Source organism: Haliotis rubra, unplaced genomic scaffold, assembly GCF_003918875.1.
Source record: "Haliotis rubra isolate DU_JTF1 unplaced genomic scaffold, ASM391887v1 Scf4, whole genome shotgun sequence".
Classification (NCBI taxonomy): Eukaryota; Metazoa; Mollusca; class Gastropoda; order Lepetellida; family Haliotidae; genus Haliotis; species Haliotis rubra.
In genome coordinates, this window is record NW_025767079.1 from 2709232 (window position 1) to 2732292 (window position 23061).

General features: G+C 40.4%; 1 long non-coding RNA gene across 1 annotated transcript; it reads right to left on the reverse strand.

Annotated features, from left to right (window-relative positions):
* Positions 1 to 21278: 21278 nt before the first annotated feature.
* On the reverse strand, positions 21279 to 21611 carry LOC124287257. The gene is made up of 2 exons (XR_006901238.1): positions 21468 to 21611; positions 21279 to 21385 (listed from the first exon to the last, which is right to left on the reverse strand). It is a non-coding gene; the product is annotated as an uncharacterized LOC124287257 (long non-coding RNA).
* Positions 21612 to 23061: the final 1450 nt, after the last annotated feature.

Consider the following 23061-nt stretch of genomic DNA (forward strand, 5'->3'; position numbering starts at 1 on the left):
CATCCATACCCCATCACACAAACCATGCCCCGTGACACCTCCCTAGCCGCCCCATGTCTCACAGCACAACCAGCACAGAATAGAATTTATCCAATGTTTCTGGCACCTCGTACAACATTCTGGAATGTCACATTACACTGTTATGTAAATAGAATTATATTAACGAAGTAGACTTGATAAATTAAAAGCCACCATTATAAAAATGAAATACTGCTGACTGCGACGTTAAGCCACTACACCCACTCTACGCCATTATGATACGATTATGATATTCATTAACCAAGTCCTCGAGCCTGACCATCCGATCCCGTTAGTCGCATCATTAATGGCATTGCTAGACTCAAACACTATAAATGCTTGCAATTCTGGATCACGTAGCATACTGAGTCCGAGTAGTATCATTTCTAGTTAAATCCCTTAATTCCCAGCATCAGGCAACAAACATCAATTGTATTTAGGGAAAGTGGCTTCAAAAGACCCTATACAACTATGAATATGTACATAGGTTTTTGTCAGCCAACGGAGGAAACTTCACCTTTTGCTGTGAGGCTGCAGGGGATAAAACCTACTACCTTACACTGTTCAGGCAGACACACTATCCACTAGACCAACATAATACATGACAGCATCATTCCATCGATAAAATAGCTTTAAAACACCCTGGTCAACAGGCTGATATATTTAGTCTTTAATGTTATGATATGTTCAATATACTTTCTTAACGGTAGTTCTTGGGAGATGTACACTATTTTCTATGCATTCCACCCGTAGTATTTTCTTGAAAAACTTAGTCTATTTTAGAGTTTAGCAAAAATAGGACAACATATCTACACTCCATTCACTTTCGTAAATTAATGACTTTTATAGCATTTTGTAGCGATGTTGGTTTTATGTGAAGAAATAGTTTGATGGAATACAATTTCCCTTTGATACTCAATACACAAAAAAATTGAAATTCAGAAATTCGTTCATTACAAAACGATATTTCTATCCCATTATGAAGGAGAATGTGCCAGATACCATGCCCATTAAATCCGTTCACCAGTCAGGATTACATAATAAAAGTCTTTTTTGTATGACACGGCTGGGATTCGAACCACCGAGTGAGTGAGTGAGTGAGTGAGTGAGTTAAGTTTAGTTTAACGCCGCTTTTAGCAATATTACAGCAATGTCACGGCGAGGGACACCAGAATGGTGGGGAATCGAACTCGGGCTTGACGAGCGGACGCTTTAACCCCCCTATTAAAGACTAACAATAACAAAGTTATCATATGAAAACTTTTATTGACTGAAGGTAGAATTCACATTGTGCGATCCGCGAAGTGTATAGAATTACTTCCTTGAGTCCCCTCTGTCTCTGAAAGGAAAAACGATATGATAAATGTAAATGACATTGTATTTCAAAGCATACTTTTTATACATTAAGTACTCTTTATTTATAAAGACGACCCTGACGATTGTGTTTAGAACTGGTCTTCATCATTTACAAATACATCCACTGTATTGTACAACAGAATCCAACGCCTGGCAGAGGATGAACAGGGCATGAGCCCATGCTTGTGGTAAGAGGCGACTAACGGGAACGGGTGGTCAGGCTTGCTGACTGGGTTGACACATGTCATCGGTTCCCAATTGCGCAGATCGATGCTCATGATGTCAATCACTTCATGTCTGATCAAGAATCCAGACTCATATAATTGCATTTATTAACAAATAGGGGTTAACCGGTATATTGCAATTCGAACTTCACAATACGATATATTGCGGTACACTTTTCGCGAACCGGTTCACCCGATACGATCGGAAATTTTCGTGATGTAGTCAAAAGTTCTAATAACATTTGTATTTCTTTTATATTATTATACATTGATAGTTTTGGGAATTTTTATTGGTCATATAGTTAACAGCAATCATTTCCGGAAGTTCATACTGAACCACGTGACAGGTACACCGCCCCCTGGCGAGAGACGTGGTCGGTTGGACAACGTTGCCCTTGATCGTCGTCGGAGTCGTGCTTTGATTGGGTGAATGGCAATGACAAGGGGAGATCATGTTGTCTCTCTGTGTAAGTGTGGTTTTGTTCAGTAAATTCGTCAAAGGCAATTAGCCTCTAATAACACGGGCGGGCTAAGAAAGATTAGTACATTAGTTGTTGGCGAAAGAAAACATACATATTATGTCTTGTTTGATGATGGCTGAAAATATAGCAAATAATAAATCGTTATTGAGTTGTGATGCATTCAATAAATCAGAAACACGAGCAGGTTTTGGTTGATTGTTTCTTAAACGCCACACACGGAAATATTCCATCTAGATAGCTGCAGTCTGTACATAATCGAACCTGGACCAGACAATCCAGGGATCCAAGTAAAAGCCCTATGCCTGCTCTGAAGAGCATATTTCTTAAACAAAAGTGAATGGACGGACGGGTGGAGGACAACGCACCATATCAACGTTCTTTGTCGTTTCCAGTGATCAGATAATGTCATCAGCCAGCTTCCTTTGATTATTTCAGCAAACACGAACACGCCTACACAGGAAAGAAGACGACAGTATCTTCCCCTGTTTGCGGTCAGTGCTACACCCATTCACAGCTGGACCGTGGCCTTGATCTACCGCAACATGACCAACTCTACCGCCAGGGGGGCAGTGTATCTGTCACGTGGGTCAGCATTAACATCCGGTAGTAAAGAACGTATAAATACATGTCATCTTATACAGATTACAAAACATCCCCTACCATCAACCTTTCAGTATCTACTGGTGTTACCCACAATGAACGTGGCAACCCTCCTTGCTCCTCTTCTGCTTGGTGAGTGTATCGAAACTGCAGTGTGAGTATTTGTCATTGTTACGTCGCTGATGATAACTTGCATCAAGCAAGCATCATTCGAGTGAGTCACATGGAAGTAAAGAATGTTCTGTGTCATTTCGAAATAAGCAATTGCTAAAAATTGTGTAAAACACAGAGTATATGAAGCATTCCTTCTGATATATTTTCGTAGTTACTTTAGAATTTTAATTTTGGTTTTCTGGCAGTTGCCGTTGCAATGTTTCAAGGTGCTAATGGACATCACCACCACCACCACCACCACCATCATCATCATCATCATCATCATGGGCACCACCATGGGCATCATCACGGACACCACCACGGAAAATAGCTTGTACGCATTTCTTGGGTTTCCTTTGTTTGTTTTTTAACAAACTTTATTTTGTCAGATATGTTTTTTGCTTAAAATCATCACATATGAAGTCAATTAATCTAAGTCGTTGCTGTTCAGCAAACGCTTATTTTTCATTAAGTATCAAGATGTCGTACGTATTTTAAATTAAATTTTCCAGAGAGCTTTGGGAGAGCGGAATATTTCGATGCATCGTCAGACATATTGTGTTTTCGACCTCCTTTGTGAAGCTGAATAAACGTTCTATGATTCTTAATCATCATGTTCTCATTGGTCAGTATAGAACCATTTTGAACTGAAAAATTACGGCTTGTCTGCTTGTTGTGGGAATAAAATCCGAATGTCAGGTATGTACTGCATACTGGGTACTCAGCAAATGTGGTCTTGTCTGATTTTGTAATCGAAATTACTGTGATCATCGCTATCGTTTTCAAAATAATTTTCAAAGATACGGACAATTTTTTACTGTAAGCCATGACATAGATAATACTGCTTTTTCAAATGTTCACAACTTTAAAAATAACGCGATGGCAATTGTCGGTATTCATTGTGAGAGATGACAATTATTGTTTCGACGACACAATTTATTGGGTATTTCTTAACACGCAGACTAAATTTAAGGCATTGGCAGTTTTTCTAATACTGCTATTTCAAAAATTTAACCTGAGCGTTCCTATGTGTCTGACATGAAACCGTTCATGGATCCGAGTTAGAATTGGTCTTTAGTAGCCCGTGCTTGTGGTAAGAGGCGACTAACGGGGATGGAGTGGTCAGGCTCGCTGACTTGGTTGACATATGTCATCGTATCCCAATTGTGTAAAACGGTGCTCATGATGTTGATCACTGGATTGTCTGGTCCAGGCTCGATTATTTACAGACCGCCGCCATACAGCTGGAATATTGCTGAGTGCGGCGTTAAACAACAAACCAACAAACCAACCATTTCAATACATCTTCTTCTTGCAACGAATTGTGCGTGGATTGTCAAAATGATCGGGGACGTTTCATAACTGCCAGACCCATTCGAAGTTTTGTCAGTAAAATATGTTTCAATCAATAATAATAATATTATTATCCCAATGCATTAATATATTTTTCTACATGTTGCCATGATGCTTAATAGAGACCAAAGGGAACCGCTCGCGCGTACAGATGACAATAATCACATGTCTTCATATTTTTCAGTTTTTATTAACTTTTAATTATTAGCATGAATTGCAATAGTTTTATTGAAAATATAGAAAATCTGTCTGTTTCGGTCCATCGGTGTATGTTAAACAAATGCTACAAGGGAAAGAAAAAAGAAATTATGCATTAACAATGAAGATTATATTTGATAATTATCATCGTCATCATTATCATACCTTTAATAACAGCAGCTTCTGGTGTCCCCCGCCGTGATATTGCTTGAATATTGCTCAAAGCGGCGTAAAACTAAACTCAGTCAGTCAGTAATAAGAGCAGCCTTTCGCTTAGTGATGTTTCAGTTATTGCATGCAAAACTGAAGATCATGGATTATATTAGGGAAGAGCAATTTACAGGTATATTTGCAATAAGTCGTTGATTTCATTTAATTCTGCTTATCACCATCCTGCATCAAAGATTAAACTAACTCGGAGTGTTATAAATGAAAAATTAAAGAACGGCGTAAAGAAGTTCACTCACTGACCCAACAAATACATACCTGTAAAAATATAATCTGATGTAAATCCAACAGGTGCCCGATGTCTATTTACCATGATGACCATGATGTCCGTGGTGTCCATGGTGACCATGATGACCATGGTGGCCATGATGACCGCTGCTACCCTTTATCATTGCTATGGCAACTAAAACGAAACAGGAAAATATAAACACACTTACGGTATATAAAACGTTTCTGCTAGGATGTTTGGGAAAGAGAATTTCAATGTTAACGGTATAAAACGTGGAAATACCATCCACCGAGGATTTGTATACAAAATAGATCTGAAAACCGGGATGAATTACAGCCTAGTTAGAGATGAGTGTTGAAACGTTAAGGTCATGCCATTCCATATTCTAGGGCAGGGATGGAGTAAGGATTTGGTATTGGGTAAGGGTTATGGAATATAGGTATGGATTGGTGGATCCACATGTTCTCGGTCATTGTTTCAAAGCATTCGGTTTTGTCCTGTGGAAGGATGAAGGCATAAATTCTTTTCTCTTGTTTTTATAACACAGTGGGGCTTCCGAGCAAGAATGAAGATCACCAGCAAGATGTGTTTGTCGCCTCTCGACACCTGGTGTCAGACTAGTTATAGTCTGTTTGCAGTGAAAACGTACCGATGAATTTCATGAATAAACTAGTAGCTGGAATGCTTAGTGTGACGTCTTACAATAAACACCGGGTTAGTTTCACACAGTCAACACACAACAGACCATCATTCTGTCGGTCAGATGGGCAGTTGGAGGTTCAAATCCACCTAATATTACCATATTAACAGATGAAGGTAACAGATAGCAAATATCGTTTCCAATGAAATCACAAAATAACTTCAGTTACTCACGGATTAGGATAGGTGCAAAAATGGCTGCAAGTTTCATGATCTGGTCTTGTGTTGTTCGTGGGCGTGAAACTTTGTTCTGCTGTTCTGATTATATTGCATCCTGGTATGCTTTTATTGCATCATTGCCCGGATACGGCGTTTTAAGACGTGATTTCACGTCATTGGACACCTGGGGTTACTTCCCCTGGTTCATGGTAGGTCACCTTGCGACGGACTTTGATGTGTGTAGCCTTTTTGCAGTCATCTCAAAGCCATTAAACACAAAAAGTTACCTTGTTGTCGTCAGTTTCGAAACCGCAATCCAGCAGATCAACACAAATACTGTTTCACTTCAATACCTCTTTCCTGCTGGAGGCGTATTTTGTCGCCACAGTATAGCGGAACATCGCTTATATCTTGTATATATATAAAGCCTCTGTTACAGTGTCCAGCTTGTTCTGAGTATATTCTGTCTGACGACAAGATGCTGTAAGCTTGCTTACCTGTTTGTGCTAGAGTTAGAACGGGCGTTTTTCAGTGAAGTTGAATTTGCGTTCTTAACCCTCCTTAAACAGGTTTAAATGTTGTTTAGAGCTGCAAATTGTGGCTTCAAGCTTCAATTAGAAATTGGCCCCCGCCTGTGAAGCAATAAGCCTTTACCTGCATAAATCACGAGGTGTTCAAGGAACTTTCTTTTGTCCTAATTTCATATACATTGTATGTATATAAAAAAAACAAGAAGGCAATGTAAGTTGATATTTTATTTGCGAACACGTCTTAACGACTGGCTGACAGCAAGATGAGATTGTTTCACTTCAATATTATGCAACAAAGCAACATATGGAGAGATTCGATACCACATAAGATAGAAATTGATATGCTTCCCTACAAAAAGACTACTATAAACACTTTCTGGGGTTGTTTTTGTGTGTGTTAAATTATGAAAAAAGAAAGGCTAGAGGGTTTTTTTCTCTGTCAATCCCGAAAAAACACGTGATGTCACAATTTCGATCGCCGGAATGACCCTAGTATTCACGAGCGAAAGGTAATTTGTTCAAAGGCCCTTTGTATTCGCTCATCACAACAACAATGGCGTATATACACTGAATGAAGAATCCGCCTATTTGCCATGATGGTGATGATGGTGCCCATGATGCCCATGGTGGCCATGGTGATGGTGACCATGGTGGCCATGGTGATGGTGACCATGGTGATGATGTCCGTGGTGATGATGGCCATGGTGGTGATGATGATGGTGATGATGACGACGGGAACGCCTATGTCGTCGACAACGATGGGCCACAGCTCCCTCGAACATCACCATGGAAACTAAAACAAAGATGCATTTGAAATTATACTTTGATGACTGCTGTGTACGGCATCTACAGACAGTGTATTTTGGTCTTAATTTACAGACCGCCGCCATACAGCTGGAGTGCAGCGTAGAATTAAACTCACTCACTCACTCACTCACTTAATCCTACATAATGCAGACTGGTAAATCTATTATACCTTTTTTCCTAAACTACCTCCAATTTCAGACTTTGCGAGGTAAAAAAACGCAAAGAACAACACAAAAGATGCTAATACAAAGTCCACAGACTGATTGACTGAGTTTGGTTTTACGCCGCTTTTAGCAATATTCCAGCAACATCACGGCGGGGGACACCAGAAATGGGCTTCACACATTGTACCCATGTGGGGATTCGAACCCGGGTCTTCGGCGTGACGAGCCAACGCTTTAACCACTAGGCTACCCCACCGCCCAAAAAGTCCATAGAGCAAACAAATTACATTGATATTCGTACAAGCAAACTCGTATTTATGTTAACGTCATGTGACAGTGTATACCAAGTACGTTTCTCCTGGAGATTGACCATTTGTTATTGTGGGTATAACGAACGAAGTGGTGAGTTTGTTTTAACTCCACTTCTAATAGTACGTGTGGTACTGTTCGCTATTATCACTGTGTTGGATGCACATGCTTCAGTTAGTGAGCTGGGTTCACAGCCGCTTTTTTATCTGCTTGTTTTATCTGCTTAATGTGGAAGGAAACCCCGAAGTAAGGCCCAAAAAGTCCTCAGAACACAAGCTTGTTACTAACGCACTACAGGTCCAACGTGGGATATAACTCTCCATTCAGAGCCGAAGAAATTGTTTAAAATCAGAAAACTGTTTCCCCTTTAGAATATATATCCAGATGACATAAATTATGTGACAATTGCTCAAGTACACTCACCAAGCAAAACTGCGACAACAATGACTGAAAGCTTCATTGTGGGTTCTTGGTGGCTTTCGTTTCAAGAAGGTAAAGTCAAGAAGCCGCCAAAAGACTTGTGTTCCAGAAGGGCTGATCGAAGTCGTTGTGTCGTTGCAAATATCGAAGTCTTGTATTTATACCGAGGGACAAGGAAGTATAAATTGTTACAGATCTGTCAAAACGGAGAACTTATATCGCTCCATGATATCTCATCTTTCTTAATCTCGTCTATATTATCCCTGAATAGCAACGCTCACACAAGGCATGCTGGGAAAATCCAACATAATGTTTAAAACTTTCCGTAGTTTATTGAGATCAAAACACCATCTAAAGAGACCCACGTTCTCAGACGGTGATGGTTTTTATTCTTATTGTCACACCAGATCGTGCCCCTAATTTAAACAATCTCAGCAGACGGCTCAGAACGTGATTCCGGCCAAAATATTGGAGAGGCAGACGACACTGTAGGTTCAGGATTAGCCCAGTTGGGGTCACTTTGACCGATCACGGTAGTTTGTAGGAGTCTTCCTCAAACATTATCTGTCGGTTGAATGTTTCGGTCAGTTCAGTTTCATATCCAGTCCTACCACGTGATGCCTCCAAGTCTCATAAATATACACGTCAAGTCACTGTCAGTCACATTTGCTTCCATCAGCTCCTTGTTACTTGTTCAGGATGAAACTCGCAGTCGTAGTCGTTCTGGGTTTGCTCAGTAAGTATGAATGTTCGTTCAGATCACAGTTACAGCAAGTCGATTGATCCGTTATAACGACATGTATTTTTTTTCAAACCGATGATGTGGTGCGGGTGCTGAAAACGTCTGATTGACAAATTAAACCTAGGCTAGTCAATGGTCCCGTTCCACAAAGTTAGTGTTAGTGCTACTATTGTCATCCGTTAGGGTATGGGAGAAACGATCGTATGAGCGGTACTAGTCTATCATTCAGTCCCTGCAACAAATATACCCTGTACAGCCCAGTCAAGTTGCAAGTCTGGAAAATGTGGCAAGCCTAGATTACCACAGTTTGTGAAAATGAAAAAAGGCTCGGGGCTCTTATTTACTATTTTTTAATGTAATTTGGAACAGTTACTGTATTTTTCGGTCATGTATGCTCATTTAAGAGACTAGATGTTAGCCTAGAGCGCTAAGATCGCTCAGTGGAACGGGACCGTGATAATGTTGATCTTTATTTTCCTGTTCACACCAGACTATTTCTTTGCCGCCTTGATAATATTTACAACTGCGCTAAAATACAACATTCAATCCCTCATTCACGCTCCCAGGAGTACAATGAAGTTTAAGGGTGTTAAGCCTTATATAACTCTCATGCAATAATAGAAAATCGGAAATACGTTTTCCAATTCTTATGCCAAATTTCTATTTTAGTTTCCATTGTGATGTTTGAGGGAGTCATGTCCCATCGTCGCTGTCGTCGACACAGACGTCATCGTCATTCCAGCAGCTCAAGCTACCGCCATCATCACCACCACCATGGTCACCATCATCATGGTCACCATCACAATGGACACCACGGTCATCATCATGGTCACCATGGTCACCATCACCATGGACACCACGGTCATCATCATGGTCACCATGGACATCATCATCATCATGGAAAATAGCTAAGGTATTCAACATGCATTGGGACACCCTCGATGATAATTTTTGTTATATTTTCGTTCCTTTGTGATGAATTATGCCAGACACGTTTACGGCAACAGGTTCGTTTTAAATCCAATTCGAATAGAAAGCGACGTAAAAACACCCAGAAATCATCATGTGCTAAAAACATTCTAAATGTATGTACAAAGTAAGTGACCCTCCCCATGCATGTCATGTACCAAATCAATGACCACCCTCCCCATAATTTTTTTAATATTTATATGTACATAATTGCTGACCCCTACCCCCAGTGCATGTGTACAAAACTGATGACCCCCCTACCTCACCAGAACAAAATGGGTGACCCGCCCCTAAATCATCATCATCCCCCTCGCAATAAATTATGAACGGTCCCTAATTTCGCCATTAGTACACTGTCTCTGGGTGACATACATGGCCATTGGTGATATTTTTATCGTACCCTGTTTTATATACTTGATTAAATTTCATTTGCAGGTGATTCCGACGTCTCGCCAGGTGAAGAATGCTGTCTGCATGTAATTTATGTACCATGACTGTCTACCGCCAATAAATATAATTATCATCACATGATATGTTTTGGGTTATTTCATGTAATTATTGAAAGTGTTTGAAAGTGTGTAAGGATGGCTTGGAATGTAGTCATGCGGTGTGCTTAACAAGGCAGCGTTTGTCTCAACGCCAGCTCATGTATCAGGCTGGTTGGCTCCCTGAATCAACGGCGCTATGCCTCACTTTTTTATTTTCGCCAGCGAAATTATGCACATTCGGATTATTGTCCCTTTTCGAGAAGCCCACCCACATACGCACAAGCACATGCCGACAGACACAGAAGTGCGCGTATGCCACATACGCTTTCCTTCACCTACACTTCGACTATACACAAACGACTAGCGGTGATGTTTCAAATGTCATCTTCGTAGGAAATAGATATCTCAAAGCATCGATCGATAACTACCATTTACGCTTTCCAAAAGATTCGCGTTCAAAGGGCTTTGTAACGATCAGCATTGTTTAAGCCCCTGTGGTTGAGGACGGCCCCGTGATGATGTGGACAGAGCGTTTGTCCGGAGATGGCCCGGGTTCGATTCTTTGTTTTTCTTAGCAGCAGAGTGGCTTAGTAGGATACCATTGTCATACTTGTCATACTTTGTGCGTTCACTCGTCTCGCCGAAGACCCGGGTTTGATTCCCCACATGGTACAATGTGTGAAGCCAATTTCTCTCTTACTCACTCACTCACTCACTCACTCACTCACTCGCATTTCTCCAGACTAGAATTTATCCCGAATTGGCAGCCTCATACACATACGTTAATGGACGGGTGGGGGAACCGATTCAATTTTATCAATCTGCTTAACTTTTGTTGTTTGCATGTTTAAACCGTTTTCATAGATTATATATAATGTTCTCATTGTAAATATATGGAGATCATCTAGTCCATCTTGGTCTAATAGGTTAGCTGGTTCCCGGCATAGTTTGCGCTTCGTCAACTTTGCGCCAAAGATTGGCGGTATGAAGAGTGAGTGAGTGAGTTTAGTTTTACGCCGCTTTTAGCAATATTCCAGCAAGATCACGGCGGGGGACACCAGAAATGGGCTTAACACATTGTGCCCATGTGGGGAATCGAACCCTGGTCTTCGGCGTGACGAGCCAACGCTTTAACCACTAGGCTACCCACCCCCACCACCCCGCCCTATCATGTGCCCAGTTTCCGTGGGTGTGAGCGCATGGCCCCACTTTGGCTATGTGAAACAACTTGGCAAGGTTTCTGCAAACTGGGATTAAATTCGGTCATAAATTAATAACCACAATATACAGATGTTTACGACTGTGTGTTTGGGGAGATTTAAATATTTTTCAAGTATTGGGAATAATATTTTCCTTATCAAAACACACAAGCGTTAACCTGTTTATCATAAAGTGTCATTCTCGTTGTACAGCTACAAACTGTTTCAAAATATTGAAAATGTCCCGTAACGTGCGATCAATACATTGTGCCAAAACGTTCCAACCTGTATTTTAGACAGTGGCATAACTATTTTGGCAAGAGGCAACATCCGACAAAGTCCTTTCGCGGCAATCCATCGGTCCGACCGCTTGAGTTATTGCCCTTATTAAAGGGACGCTACTCTAGTCTGTGAGTCGTCACGCTTATTTGGTGTCTGTTTTTCCTCTCTCCTACCAAGAGTTTCCATGCGGCAAGCCAGCATAGTACTAAGCTGGACGAACGTTAGCGCGAGCAAAGGGAGCCGGGAACCAGCTTAGCATAGTACTTCCGCCACAGGCCAGAAAGATGTGAAGATTCGTCTTGCACCGTCCATTCAATATAACCTACATATTTCTTAACTCTTTTATTTTTGACAAGGCTACACATCTAATTAAACATCTTTGATAGAATGGTTTGGTTTCACTGAGAAAATATCCTAAAACATGTAACACTATTTCGATTTGCGTAGCGATCCTTTGTTTACATAGGTTGTACGGCTCCACGTGCTTTCATCGAAGCCGACGGAGAGCAAACGATGCAACCAGTTTGATATCTAAATATGTACTGTCATAAATGTTACTGTCGCAGTTGTGGAAGAATATATATGGAATGTTCAGTGTAAAACATTGTGAAGAGCGCGCCGAAAACCTTGCGTAAGGCCTCTTCTTATTATGAATATGCGCGTTTGTTTACAAACAAGAGAAAAGTCCGATCACGTGATATGCAAATTAGCCTGTGGCAGTGATGTTATGCTAAGTCATCACTGCGCCGGAGTGTGCTGCTTTTCATATCAATATCTCACAAAATGCATGCAGTCCCACAGCGTCCTCGAAGACGTGTGAACTGTAACAAGTTTCTGCCGACTGCTAGGTTTACCCGAGCTTACACTTACGTATGTGTTAACATTCTAAGATTTTTTCAGACACCCCAGATAGCAATGATATGTTGGCTCATAGTTGGCCCATAATCACCGGTTTGGTTGGCCCATGGTTGTCAAACTGACGATGGGCCCACTTGGATATGCTTATCGGCTCCACAGTGGCCCATCATGTTGGCTCATTGTTGGGCCAACGAATGAAACTTCACAAAAAAAACCATGGCCCATAGTTGGCCCAACGTAGTGATTTTGTTGGCCTTATGTTGGCACCACCGTGTTACAACATTTAGCTCTTTCTTGACCTTTGTACTAAACCATGGCCCATACTTGGCCCAACGATGTGATTTAGTTGGCCTTATGTTGGCACAACTGTATTTCAACATTTAGCTCTTTTCTCTGCAATCAGAAACATAAATAAACAACACAAGTTAATCAAGTGAACTTTTTAATTCTTTTTTTTTAATTGTTATTTGAACATTATTATATTTCTTGAAAATATTCTTGTCTTAGGTCTTTTGGCTGTCGCCGCTGACAGGTTTTTCGAACTGCTCCTGAAAAAAACAACCTAAACATTTCATGAAACTGTCAGATATCATAATTTTAGACATGAGAACTATTGTAAAAGGACATAGTATTTGACCTTATGTTTTATTGAAACATACAACTTAATGATTGAAAACTTCTTGTTTATTGTCCCCAACTGGCCGCTCCCAATTATATTTATTTGACAAAACATACTATGTACATGTATATAGACTTCTCATCATTTGGTTAGTCACGATATGGCTGAAATATTGCCGATGTGACTTAAAATCTTAACTCACTCACTCATCATTTGGCTGTAGTCACTTTTAGCTTGATAACGGTGTCTTCAGAATCTACATCGAAACGTCTCTCTATACAATAAACAAGAAGTTGTCATCCATAGAGTTGTACGTTTCATTTTTGACTCACCAACTTCTAGACTACCGATCAAACTGTTTTAGTTGGCTATGACGTGTAACTACTATAACTGTGACACATATATCTGATATGATGATGTTTAGCAATTATTGGTTGTAAAGATGAATAATAGAGAGAGTTGTATATGGAAACAGGAGTGTAACTGACAAACACATAATGTTAATAAAGTTAACATAATAAATTTAAATAATTTAAAATGAAATGAGATTTATCAAAGTGGTTAAAACAGGCTATCTAAAGAAAAGAGTCTACTCTTTTATCTACTCAATCAATTCCCTTTCAATACAGTATGTGCCAGTTTCTTTAGCCTAAATGATGATTTAAACCAATTATTTCACAATATATTCGCAATTTAACAATGCAGATTTACCAGTTGAAGGCCTCCAGAAATGTAGTGTCGTCTGCTCTTTGAATATCAGGTAAAGCTATCAATGATGACAAGTTTGGTATTCAGTTTGGAGAAAACAACGCTGTAAAATTCACTGCATCATAGTTGAAAGACAGGGAAATGGATTCATTCTTTTTGTCTGTGTAATTATTTCAAAATCTTTATAAGAAAACATGGCTATAAATGGCCGTGTGCTCACTCTTTTATTCACAATGTTGGGCCAACGGTGGCCCAACTTTGTGAAATAGATGTAAGATCAGGGAAAATAGGCAGAGTTTTTCAAATGTTGGCCAACTGTTGGACCAACGTGTCAAAAGCCACCGTTACTTTTAAGTAACGGGGATCGAACCCGCGACCTTCCGCTCTCCGGACGGACGCTCTAACCACTACACCACGGAGGCGGTCTCTTTGTGAAAGAATTAACCAGACATAAAAAAAAATAATTCTGAATCCCAACCCCATGGTATTACATAATTATATTGATAACAGACATTTTAGATATTTTCCAGAGCATACTGTACAATGTACCAGATCACTCTGGCTAGACTTGCTGTAACAGTCAGATGATTTGTTGTTTCGAATTTATGGTGGTCGGGGTGATCCATTGTTGTGGTATCGCATGCTATTTAAAATGAGTATTGAAACGTAATTCACACTTTTCATTGCATAATGAATCAAACCTTAGACTATTAGATGTTTACAGTTTTGATGAAACCGCGAGTACCCCAAAATTATTCCTGAACAGTTCTTGAGCTTAAGAAACCCAGCCTAAACATTCTACACTTGACTTTGACTCATTTGGTAATTAATGCTCAATGTTCTGGGACACATACGAGGAAATATTTGGAACAGCCTTATAGAAAACCTGATGTGAAACGTTAACCACTATTATATTAATGATTATGATGGAAAAAAAGAAACACAATCAAAGAAAAAATATGCTACCTTGATACCATGTCAAAATATACCATGTACAGTGGTAGTTCGTGATTAAAACCAAGACCGTAAGGAGTCCCACGGAGAGCAGGTTTCACGCCAAAACATGGCCCAGCAGACGACAGTGTCATCCAGCTGAGTCGAAGATTAATCCCAGTCCTTATGACCAGAAAACCATGAATTGACTCACGCCGGGACGTGGAAAGTCAAAGGTACTGGAGATTTTTGTTGGATATGGAGAATTCTGAAAACTATATTTCTTTTGAAGTGCGTGGTAATGTCACTGCGTCCACGTGTGGATTGGGAATGAAACTATATAAGAGCCTCCAAAACCTTTTCTTAGCAGTATTATTTACCAGACAACAGTTTGTTCTCGAATTCGCTGAAAATGAAAACTGTCGCTGTATTTGTGCTTCTTTTTGCTGGGTAGGTTTTACTGACAGTTTTTATTTGTAATAATGTGGGGTATTTTTGTATAATGCCTACGTCCGTGCCCTAAAGCATGATGAAAGCCTACATTATTAGCGCGGGCCAGTCGGTGTATATATATTCCCTTCTCCCTGGGGACTGTACAACCAAAGCTGCATCTGAAGGTGAGGTGAGGTGAAATTGGGTAGGACGACGTGCATGCATGTGTATGTGTATGCGCGGCTGCTTGTACTAGCCCAGACTTAAGCTGGTTTTTTATAGTGCTAGCCCACTGAGATACCATGCCGCAGTGAAGCATGAATACCCCACTCAGACACATTATACTAACTCCGAACCGATCAGTCCTTGTTGTACCCATTAATGCCAAGCGCCAGGCAGGGACCAACAAGTACCACATTTTAACGTCTTTTGGTATGACGCGGTCGGGGATCGAACCCGCGACCTTCTGCTCTCCGGGCGGACGCTCTAACCACTACACCTCGGAGGCGGTCGCTGCATCTGAAGCGGCGGAGGGTTGACATAATGTAACTATTGTCAACACTGGGTTGATGTTGGAGATGAGGTGAGGTGAACTGAAGATAAACATACGCCAAGTTCAAGGTTGTTGCGGACATACGTTCCATCTCTGATAGTCAAGTGGTAAGACACGGTCGGGTATTCAGCGCTCCCTTCACCCCGCTTCCCCGACCATAACAAATTATAAATAATTTATTCTCCAAGAGAGACGCATTTGGTTGGACACGGTTGCAGGTCATTATGAAATATGAAAATGAAATGTGTTTGTCATTGCCAAATCCAATATTTATGCCTTTTTTTTTTTTTAGGAACCTGCCTAAGTATTGTGATAATATGAGTGAAAATTAGTTTACCTTACGAAATCAGAAATTGGAGTCAGGTAATCAGCTCTGCCAAACTTTAATTTGAAAGTCATGTTTGTTTTAGTTTCCATGGTGATGTTTGAGGGAGCTCTGGCCCATCGTTGTCGACGACATAGGCGTCGTTCCAGCTCAAGTTCCAGTCATCATCACCATCACCATGGTCACCATCACCACGGTCACCATCACCATGGTCACCATCATGGACATCATCATCACCACCATGGCAAATAGGTAGACTTGTCATCCTAAGCAAATCCAGCTGATAGACATCAGTGTTTTACGCAATACAAAATTTGGGGCATCCAGGAACTAATATCTTGTTAATAATTCCATGGGTCTGCGTCTCGCAAAAGCCTGTTAGTATATATCTTGTTTATGTCGAGTGTAGCATCTGCTGATCCAGAATAGCTTTCAAAATAAGATTTACACTTAGTTGGATATTCTTGTCATAAAAGGCGACTAACGGGATCGGGTGGTCAGGCTCGCTGACTTGGTTGACACATGTCATCGGTTCCCAATTGTGCAGATCGATGCTCATGCTGTTGATCACTGGATTGTCTGGTCCAGACTCGATTATTTACAGACCGCCGCCATATAGCTGGAATATTGCTGAGTGCGGCGTAAAACTAAACTCAGTCACTCACTTAGTTTAATACGCAAATTATAGGTCAGTAGAACATTATATATATCCTTATCTCTGTGTTCATTCAGTTGGGTTCTTTTGTGTGCTTACAGCCAGCAGAAACTATGGCGCCAAGTGCAGAGTAACTTCATTATCTTCAACAGCGGGCGTGAAGGACACATTTGTTGAGGCCATATGAACAGGGCTGCGACCTGGCCATTAAAACACTGGTATAATTGTACTTCAATAGCGAACAAATATGTCATTTATACCTAATGTGCTCTTATGTAATGTAAAAATGTAAATCAGTGTACACCTGCATATTAAATCTACGTAGTGTGAAACACAATTGCGTTCATCTTTTTGCTGTTGTTGTTCATCAAAGACTCAAACGCACGCACGGACGCACACACGAGACGGTTTACTAGCCAAGCATTGACAAATCGCAGACCGTGGAAAATAAAATTATCAACAGAGAAAGATTGCGTTTCCTACTTAAAAACGAGTCACGGTGATATGGAAAGTGAATGTATCATATAACACCACACTGCATACAATGCGTCTTAGCGCCTTAGTTCTTAGTACTACTCAACATCAGGATGAGGTGGGGTGAGGCGAAATTGGGTTTAACGTCGTGCTTGAGAACATTTCGCTCATATGACGACGTGCATGCGTGTGCATGTGTATGTGCGACTGCTTGTACTAGCCCAGACTTAAGCTGGGTTTATAGTGCTAGCCCACTGAGATACCATGCCGCAGTGAAGCATAAATACCCCACTCAGACACATTATACTGACTCCGAGCCGACCAGTCCTTGTTGTACCCATTAATGCCGAGCGCCAGGCAGGGACCAACAAGTACCATATTTTAACGTCTTTTGGTATGACGCTGTCGGGGATCGAACCCGCGACCTTCTGCTCTCCGGGCGGAAGCTCTAACCACTACACCACGGAGGCGGTTACTTCAGGATGAGAGCACATCTAACATTCCTAACCTCAAGATGACTGTTCTGTTTCTAAATCTAATCTTTTAACTCTATCCGTATCATAAAGATATTTCCAATGAAATCACCATAATATATATTTAAGCTAGATGAATAGAATTTAATCAAACATCAAGTTGCCTCATTTCAAAATCCTTCTGTCACTGCCCAGAAGAATGTCCATTAAACTGGTTTTCCCAGAATCCGCATTCTCGACACAGTCATATGCGGTTTTACGACGGGTTAGTCCTTCTATGCGCACTGACAATCTAGCTTCTAAAATCTAGTTTCCCTCTCCAAAATCGACACTCTATCTCTCCTCCTTCTCAAGCAAAAGAACTTTCGTTTCAGTGCTTTTCGGAAGTCCCGCCAAGCCAGACTGAACACCACAACGTTCAGACATGAGTTCAGATAGGACACGTACTGCGCAAGGGCAAACGTCAGTGAACGCGGAACATCCTCGTGAAACAAGGGAACAAATCCGCCAGGGTTGGTAAACAGTAGAATATTTAGCGGTAACTGCGTCATTGTGAATAGCACCAGCTTCCCAACAGTCGCTGCCGTTGTCCCAGATGATGGCTTCCTTGTATTGTTCAGATTGTTTTTAATGTTGGAATAGACCAAACAGGCTATAAAACACATAGCGGCGAATGACGGAATGAGGTAATTGAATACACCTTGGAACACAAGCCAGTCCGATTTGAAAAATGGATGATTTGGCGAAGGTAAACATTCGGCGAGTCTGTCAGTGCTGTTGGATTCAATGGAATCAAAGACGAACACGATCGGGAAATTAATAGCAAGCACCAGTACACCACAAAGGAGAAGGGTAAACTTGGCTGATATTTCATTAATCATTTTCACCGACGCTGATTGATGGTAAGCATGCAGGTATCTGTCAGCGGAAAGGATGATCAGCAAACACGCTCCGAAATCATTGATTACGAAGTGGACAAACAGATACACGCTGCAATCTATCTCCGCCATTATGTTCACGTTGAAGGCGTGACGTAAGAAGTCACGTGATGAGGACAGCACGAGGGAAGCTGTGTCTGAAACCGTTAGACAGGAGAAGTACATTTGGACCATTGTTCCGATTTCGGTGAAATACATTCCTGGGTACAGCAACAGTAGCGACGTCATGTTGCCAACGACGCCAAACAGTGTGAACAGTGGCGTTAGACTAAGGGACATAACTCTTACTATTCCGTACATCATTGATTCAGAGACGTTTCTTGCTTCTCACGAATTTAGCTATAATTATTAATCACTGATGTGAAATGATTTCATCCAATGAAATTTGGTCTTTCAACTTTTTACACACACCATGAACCAAAAATATGTTTGTCACATGCCCAATATAGTGAAAACAGGACACAAATAAGATATGAAATATTTGCTCGTTCAAATAACGATGATTCTTCAGATAATATAGTCAATTTATATCTCACGAGGGTCTTAAGTCGTACAAAAGGTAGTTTGTCCTGTTTCGTTAATTGAAGGGAATAACGAATCCAAGAACTTTGCATATGGTGGGCAGTCCAGGATATGTTTTAGTTTCAAGCAAACACATTCGTTGAGAGATGGAATCCGTGTGATTCCCTCTTGTAATTATCGATTCGCGTATGATAATAACGGTCGTGATTCTCATATGCATAGACGCAAACACTTCTCCAGCTATGTCACAGTCCATTAACTTTTGTACATCGGAGGCCGAAGACAGCCGAAGGAACTAACAAGTTTGTCTGGAAGCCAGTCTTCGATTCCCATTTTGATGTCCCCAGTCAGAAATATCGGCTTATCTGACCTGTAGCCATCCACTTGCCTTCTTCCGCAGGATATCCATGAATTCCGGGAACTTCAAAGAATCTCACAAATAATTCCACCCGTGGACATCTCATAGGATGTAGCGGATTTTCTAAGCGTGAAGAATTTCACCCAACCAACGAATAAAACCACTCATTTTATCCACGGACATTTTATAGAATATGTCGTACTTTCTGATCGAGAAGAAAACTCTCCTAGACAATCCCTGTAAATGTAAAAGTTTTCAGAATAGTAGGTGAATTCGGTCAATCTCAGTCCTTACTTTGCCTGGTCTTTTGGGCGCGATGTCCAACGTTATCATGCAGTCATATGCGTCTCTTCCCTAATACGTTGTCCGACAACAGTTTGCAAACATCGTTTATCAAATTTATGACTACAATCCTCTCCAATATCAATATCGCTTGCAAATGCAAGTATGTCATTTTTCATTGCCATGGACCATAACAGGGCTGTTTACATGTAACAAGTGTATGTCCAGTTGTGGTTAAACGCAAATATTATGGATGACAACTTCTTCTTTATTGTATATCACAACATTTCTTGGTTGTTCCTTACCCCTTCGTCAGGTGAATTGTAACAAACAAGATACATCAACGAGTATATATACTAAATGTACAAGATGCCAGTGTTGCATGTATATACAATACATTGGATAAGAAAACGGGAGATGAAAGCGTGAGATGTACAGATGATGGGCATTGTTTATACAAGAGAAGAGTTTGTACAAGTGATTAGCAGATGTGAGCAGAAGCCAGTAATGAGCTAACTGACTTCCCAGGTACTGGACAGGTACACTCCTTAATCCCTGTTCAGCGGTTATAATTGTCTTATTTCGGAATTGTCATCCATAATATTTGCGTTTTACTTGAACACCAACTTCTAAATGCTTCTCAAGAACCTCCATGTGTGGTGTTTTAAATTTGTGGGGTCTAATGTTATGGTTTTCAGTGTGGTTATAATTTCCTGTAATGTATATGTGTGTTTGTTTGTTTTGTTTTACATCGTACTCAGCAATATTCCAGCTATATGGCGGCGGTCTGTAAACAATCGAGTTTGTACCATACAATCCAGTGATCAACAGCATGAGCAGAACCTACCCGGCAGCACCAAGATGTGATGCATTCTTGTTTGTTTTCCTTTGTTTGTATATTGTTTAACGCTCCATTCGAACTTTATGGCGGCGCTCTGTAAATAATCGAGTCACAATCCAGTGATCAACATCATGAGCACCGAATTGGGTTGTGCAATGTATATGGAAGGCGTGACAGACATTGAGATGATTAGCCGAATGAAAAGTGTTATAAATTACGCTTTCTCAGAGAAGTACAGATTCTTGTACTTTTGCGGGGTTGAGTCACACTTTCAGAGTAAGGCACCTGATCGCCAGCAAACGAAGTCAGCGATCTAACCACTCAAGCATAGCAGCATCCACAAAAAATGGAAGTCTGACAACTGTCAGTGAGAATCATCTACTGGGAAAGTGTTTTCCCAAATCTGTTACATTTTACTACTTCCCTGTGCAGTTATTATCCGAATGCCTTTCCGTATCGTATCATAAATAGACACTGTATTTTGCAAGCCTATATATCATAAAAAGTCCGGACAAGACGAAGGTAAACATCTCAACATCTATAATGTAGTTCTTAAAATAATCGATATAGAAGACTCAATGAAAACCGATAAGTAACAATATGGAAGCCCCTGACAAACACCTAGTCTCTGCAACATATATAATTTTGATAGAAACAAACTTGAGGAAAATCTAGACTTGCTTCATTTGGGATTACAATAAAAGCTCGACTGAAGGGAAAATAAATATGGTTCAGGGACTGGTTGACAGAATAGTTATCTATTATTATATATGTAGCTATTGTTTGTGTCACTGCCCGCCAGCTTCTCTTTCTTCACGTTTCCGGATTTTCAGCACAATTGTTTCGAACGTGGCCTAAACACCCAGTTGATTCTATTACATCTTAACGGACCATCGCAGTTGTCACTCTCGTTTAACGGTTGGTAGAAATGTTTCCTAACACGTAGAAACGAAGGAATATAGTCCCTCTACTACGTCCAAGGAAGTTATTTTCGCTCAGAAAACGCCACATCTAGCATAGTGACTAGCATGGAGCTGGAGAGCGGAGACGCCAACATAGAATTTTTTTAAGATATACATAAGCTTTAATTTGCTTGTATATGGTTATTGATTTAAATATAAACCATAAATAGAATTTATAAAAACAATTAACGCCACTATACATGTTGCTATACTATATTTACGCATTTAAAATTCTTGTTTTTAATGTGGTTATATTGTTTTATGAATACAGGAAAGCTATTAATGTTAAAATCAATAAAATGCATAATTTGTGACAGATATAGTGGAGAAATGTAAATTTACGAAGCCTTCATTTTTCGCTAAGGAATTAATCATTGATAGTTGAGAATATAATATTAATAATAACGTTAATTTTTTTGTGGTGAAAATAATGACCACGTTATTGATGGCTACTCCAGTTTGCGACTTTTGAACAATTCTGTTTTTGCCAAACTAACAATATTACAGGGGACACAACTCTACATGACATGTGAAGTTTCGTAAAATGACTATATTTGGCAATAGGTCCCTGTAGGTATCGGGGCTGTGAATTATAATTTTTTTAATCTCTGCGTTCTCGACCCATGAAGTTTAAGAACATGTTTCATACAATTTGGGAATTTATGTTAGTAGGCCCCTCCTGTAACCAACACAAATACTCTGAACAAATATGGCTATATTTTTATACTACGACTGCTACTACTACTACTGCTGCTTCTGCTAAGTCGTCTACTACTACTAAAACTACTACCAATAATCATAATCATAATATTAATCTGTAAAATAATAATAAGAGAGAGGGGAGAGAGAGCAATAAAGCAATTGATCACGCTTTGACGGACACGGCGCCATTGAATCGTTGCAGTGACACAACGCCAGCGTGTATATTTGCATTGGCAGCGAGATATGAGTTGTCGAGACCTTGGACAAAGCCACGCGTGAATTCAACCACGACTGATGACGTACCTACGTGTCGCAAGACAGTTAGGGAAGGTCGCGGGAATAATGACATGTTTACACTTTACTGTTCAATATTGACTTGACATTAACAGGCAACGGTTGGTGATATTAGCTCCTGTTAAATGTGGGTTGATGTGGAGGATTTCATGAAAATACATAATTGTTCATGTCGGTCTGCGTGAGATATATGATATTGTCAGGTGTGTTTGTTCAGACAGAGATCAATGATGGTTTAGGTGACGTATTGGTTGCATGTGGTCGGCGTACATGCACATCATAGCACAGGGGTGTGTCACGCTTAGAAACAGCGTTAGAAAGACATATAGGTATATAGACCATACCCTAGTACTAAATAAAAGGATCCTTTTATTTAGTACTAGGGTAGGGTCTATATACCTATATGTCTTTCTAACGCTGTTTCTAAGCGTGACACGCGGGGTAGGGTCTATATACCTATATGTCTTTCTAACGCTGTTTCTAAGCGTGACACACCCTTCTGCATCATAGGACAACGTGGCGC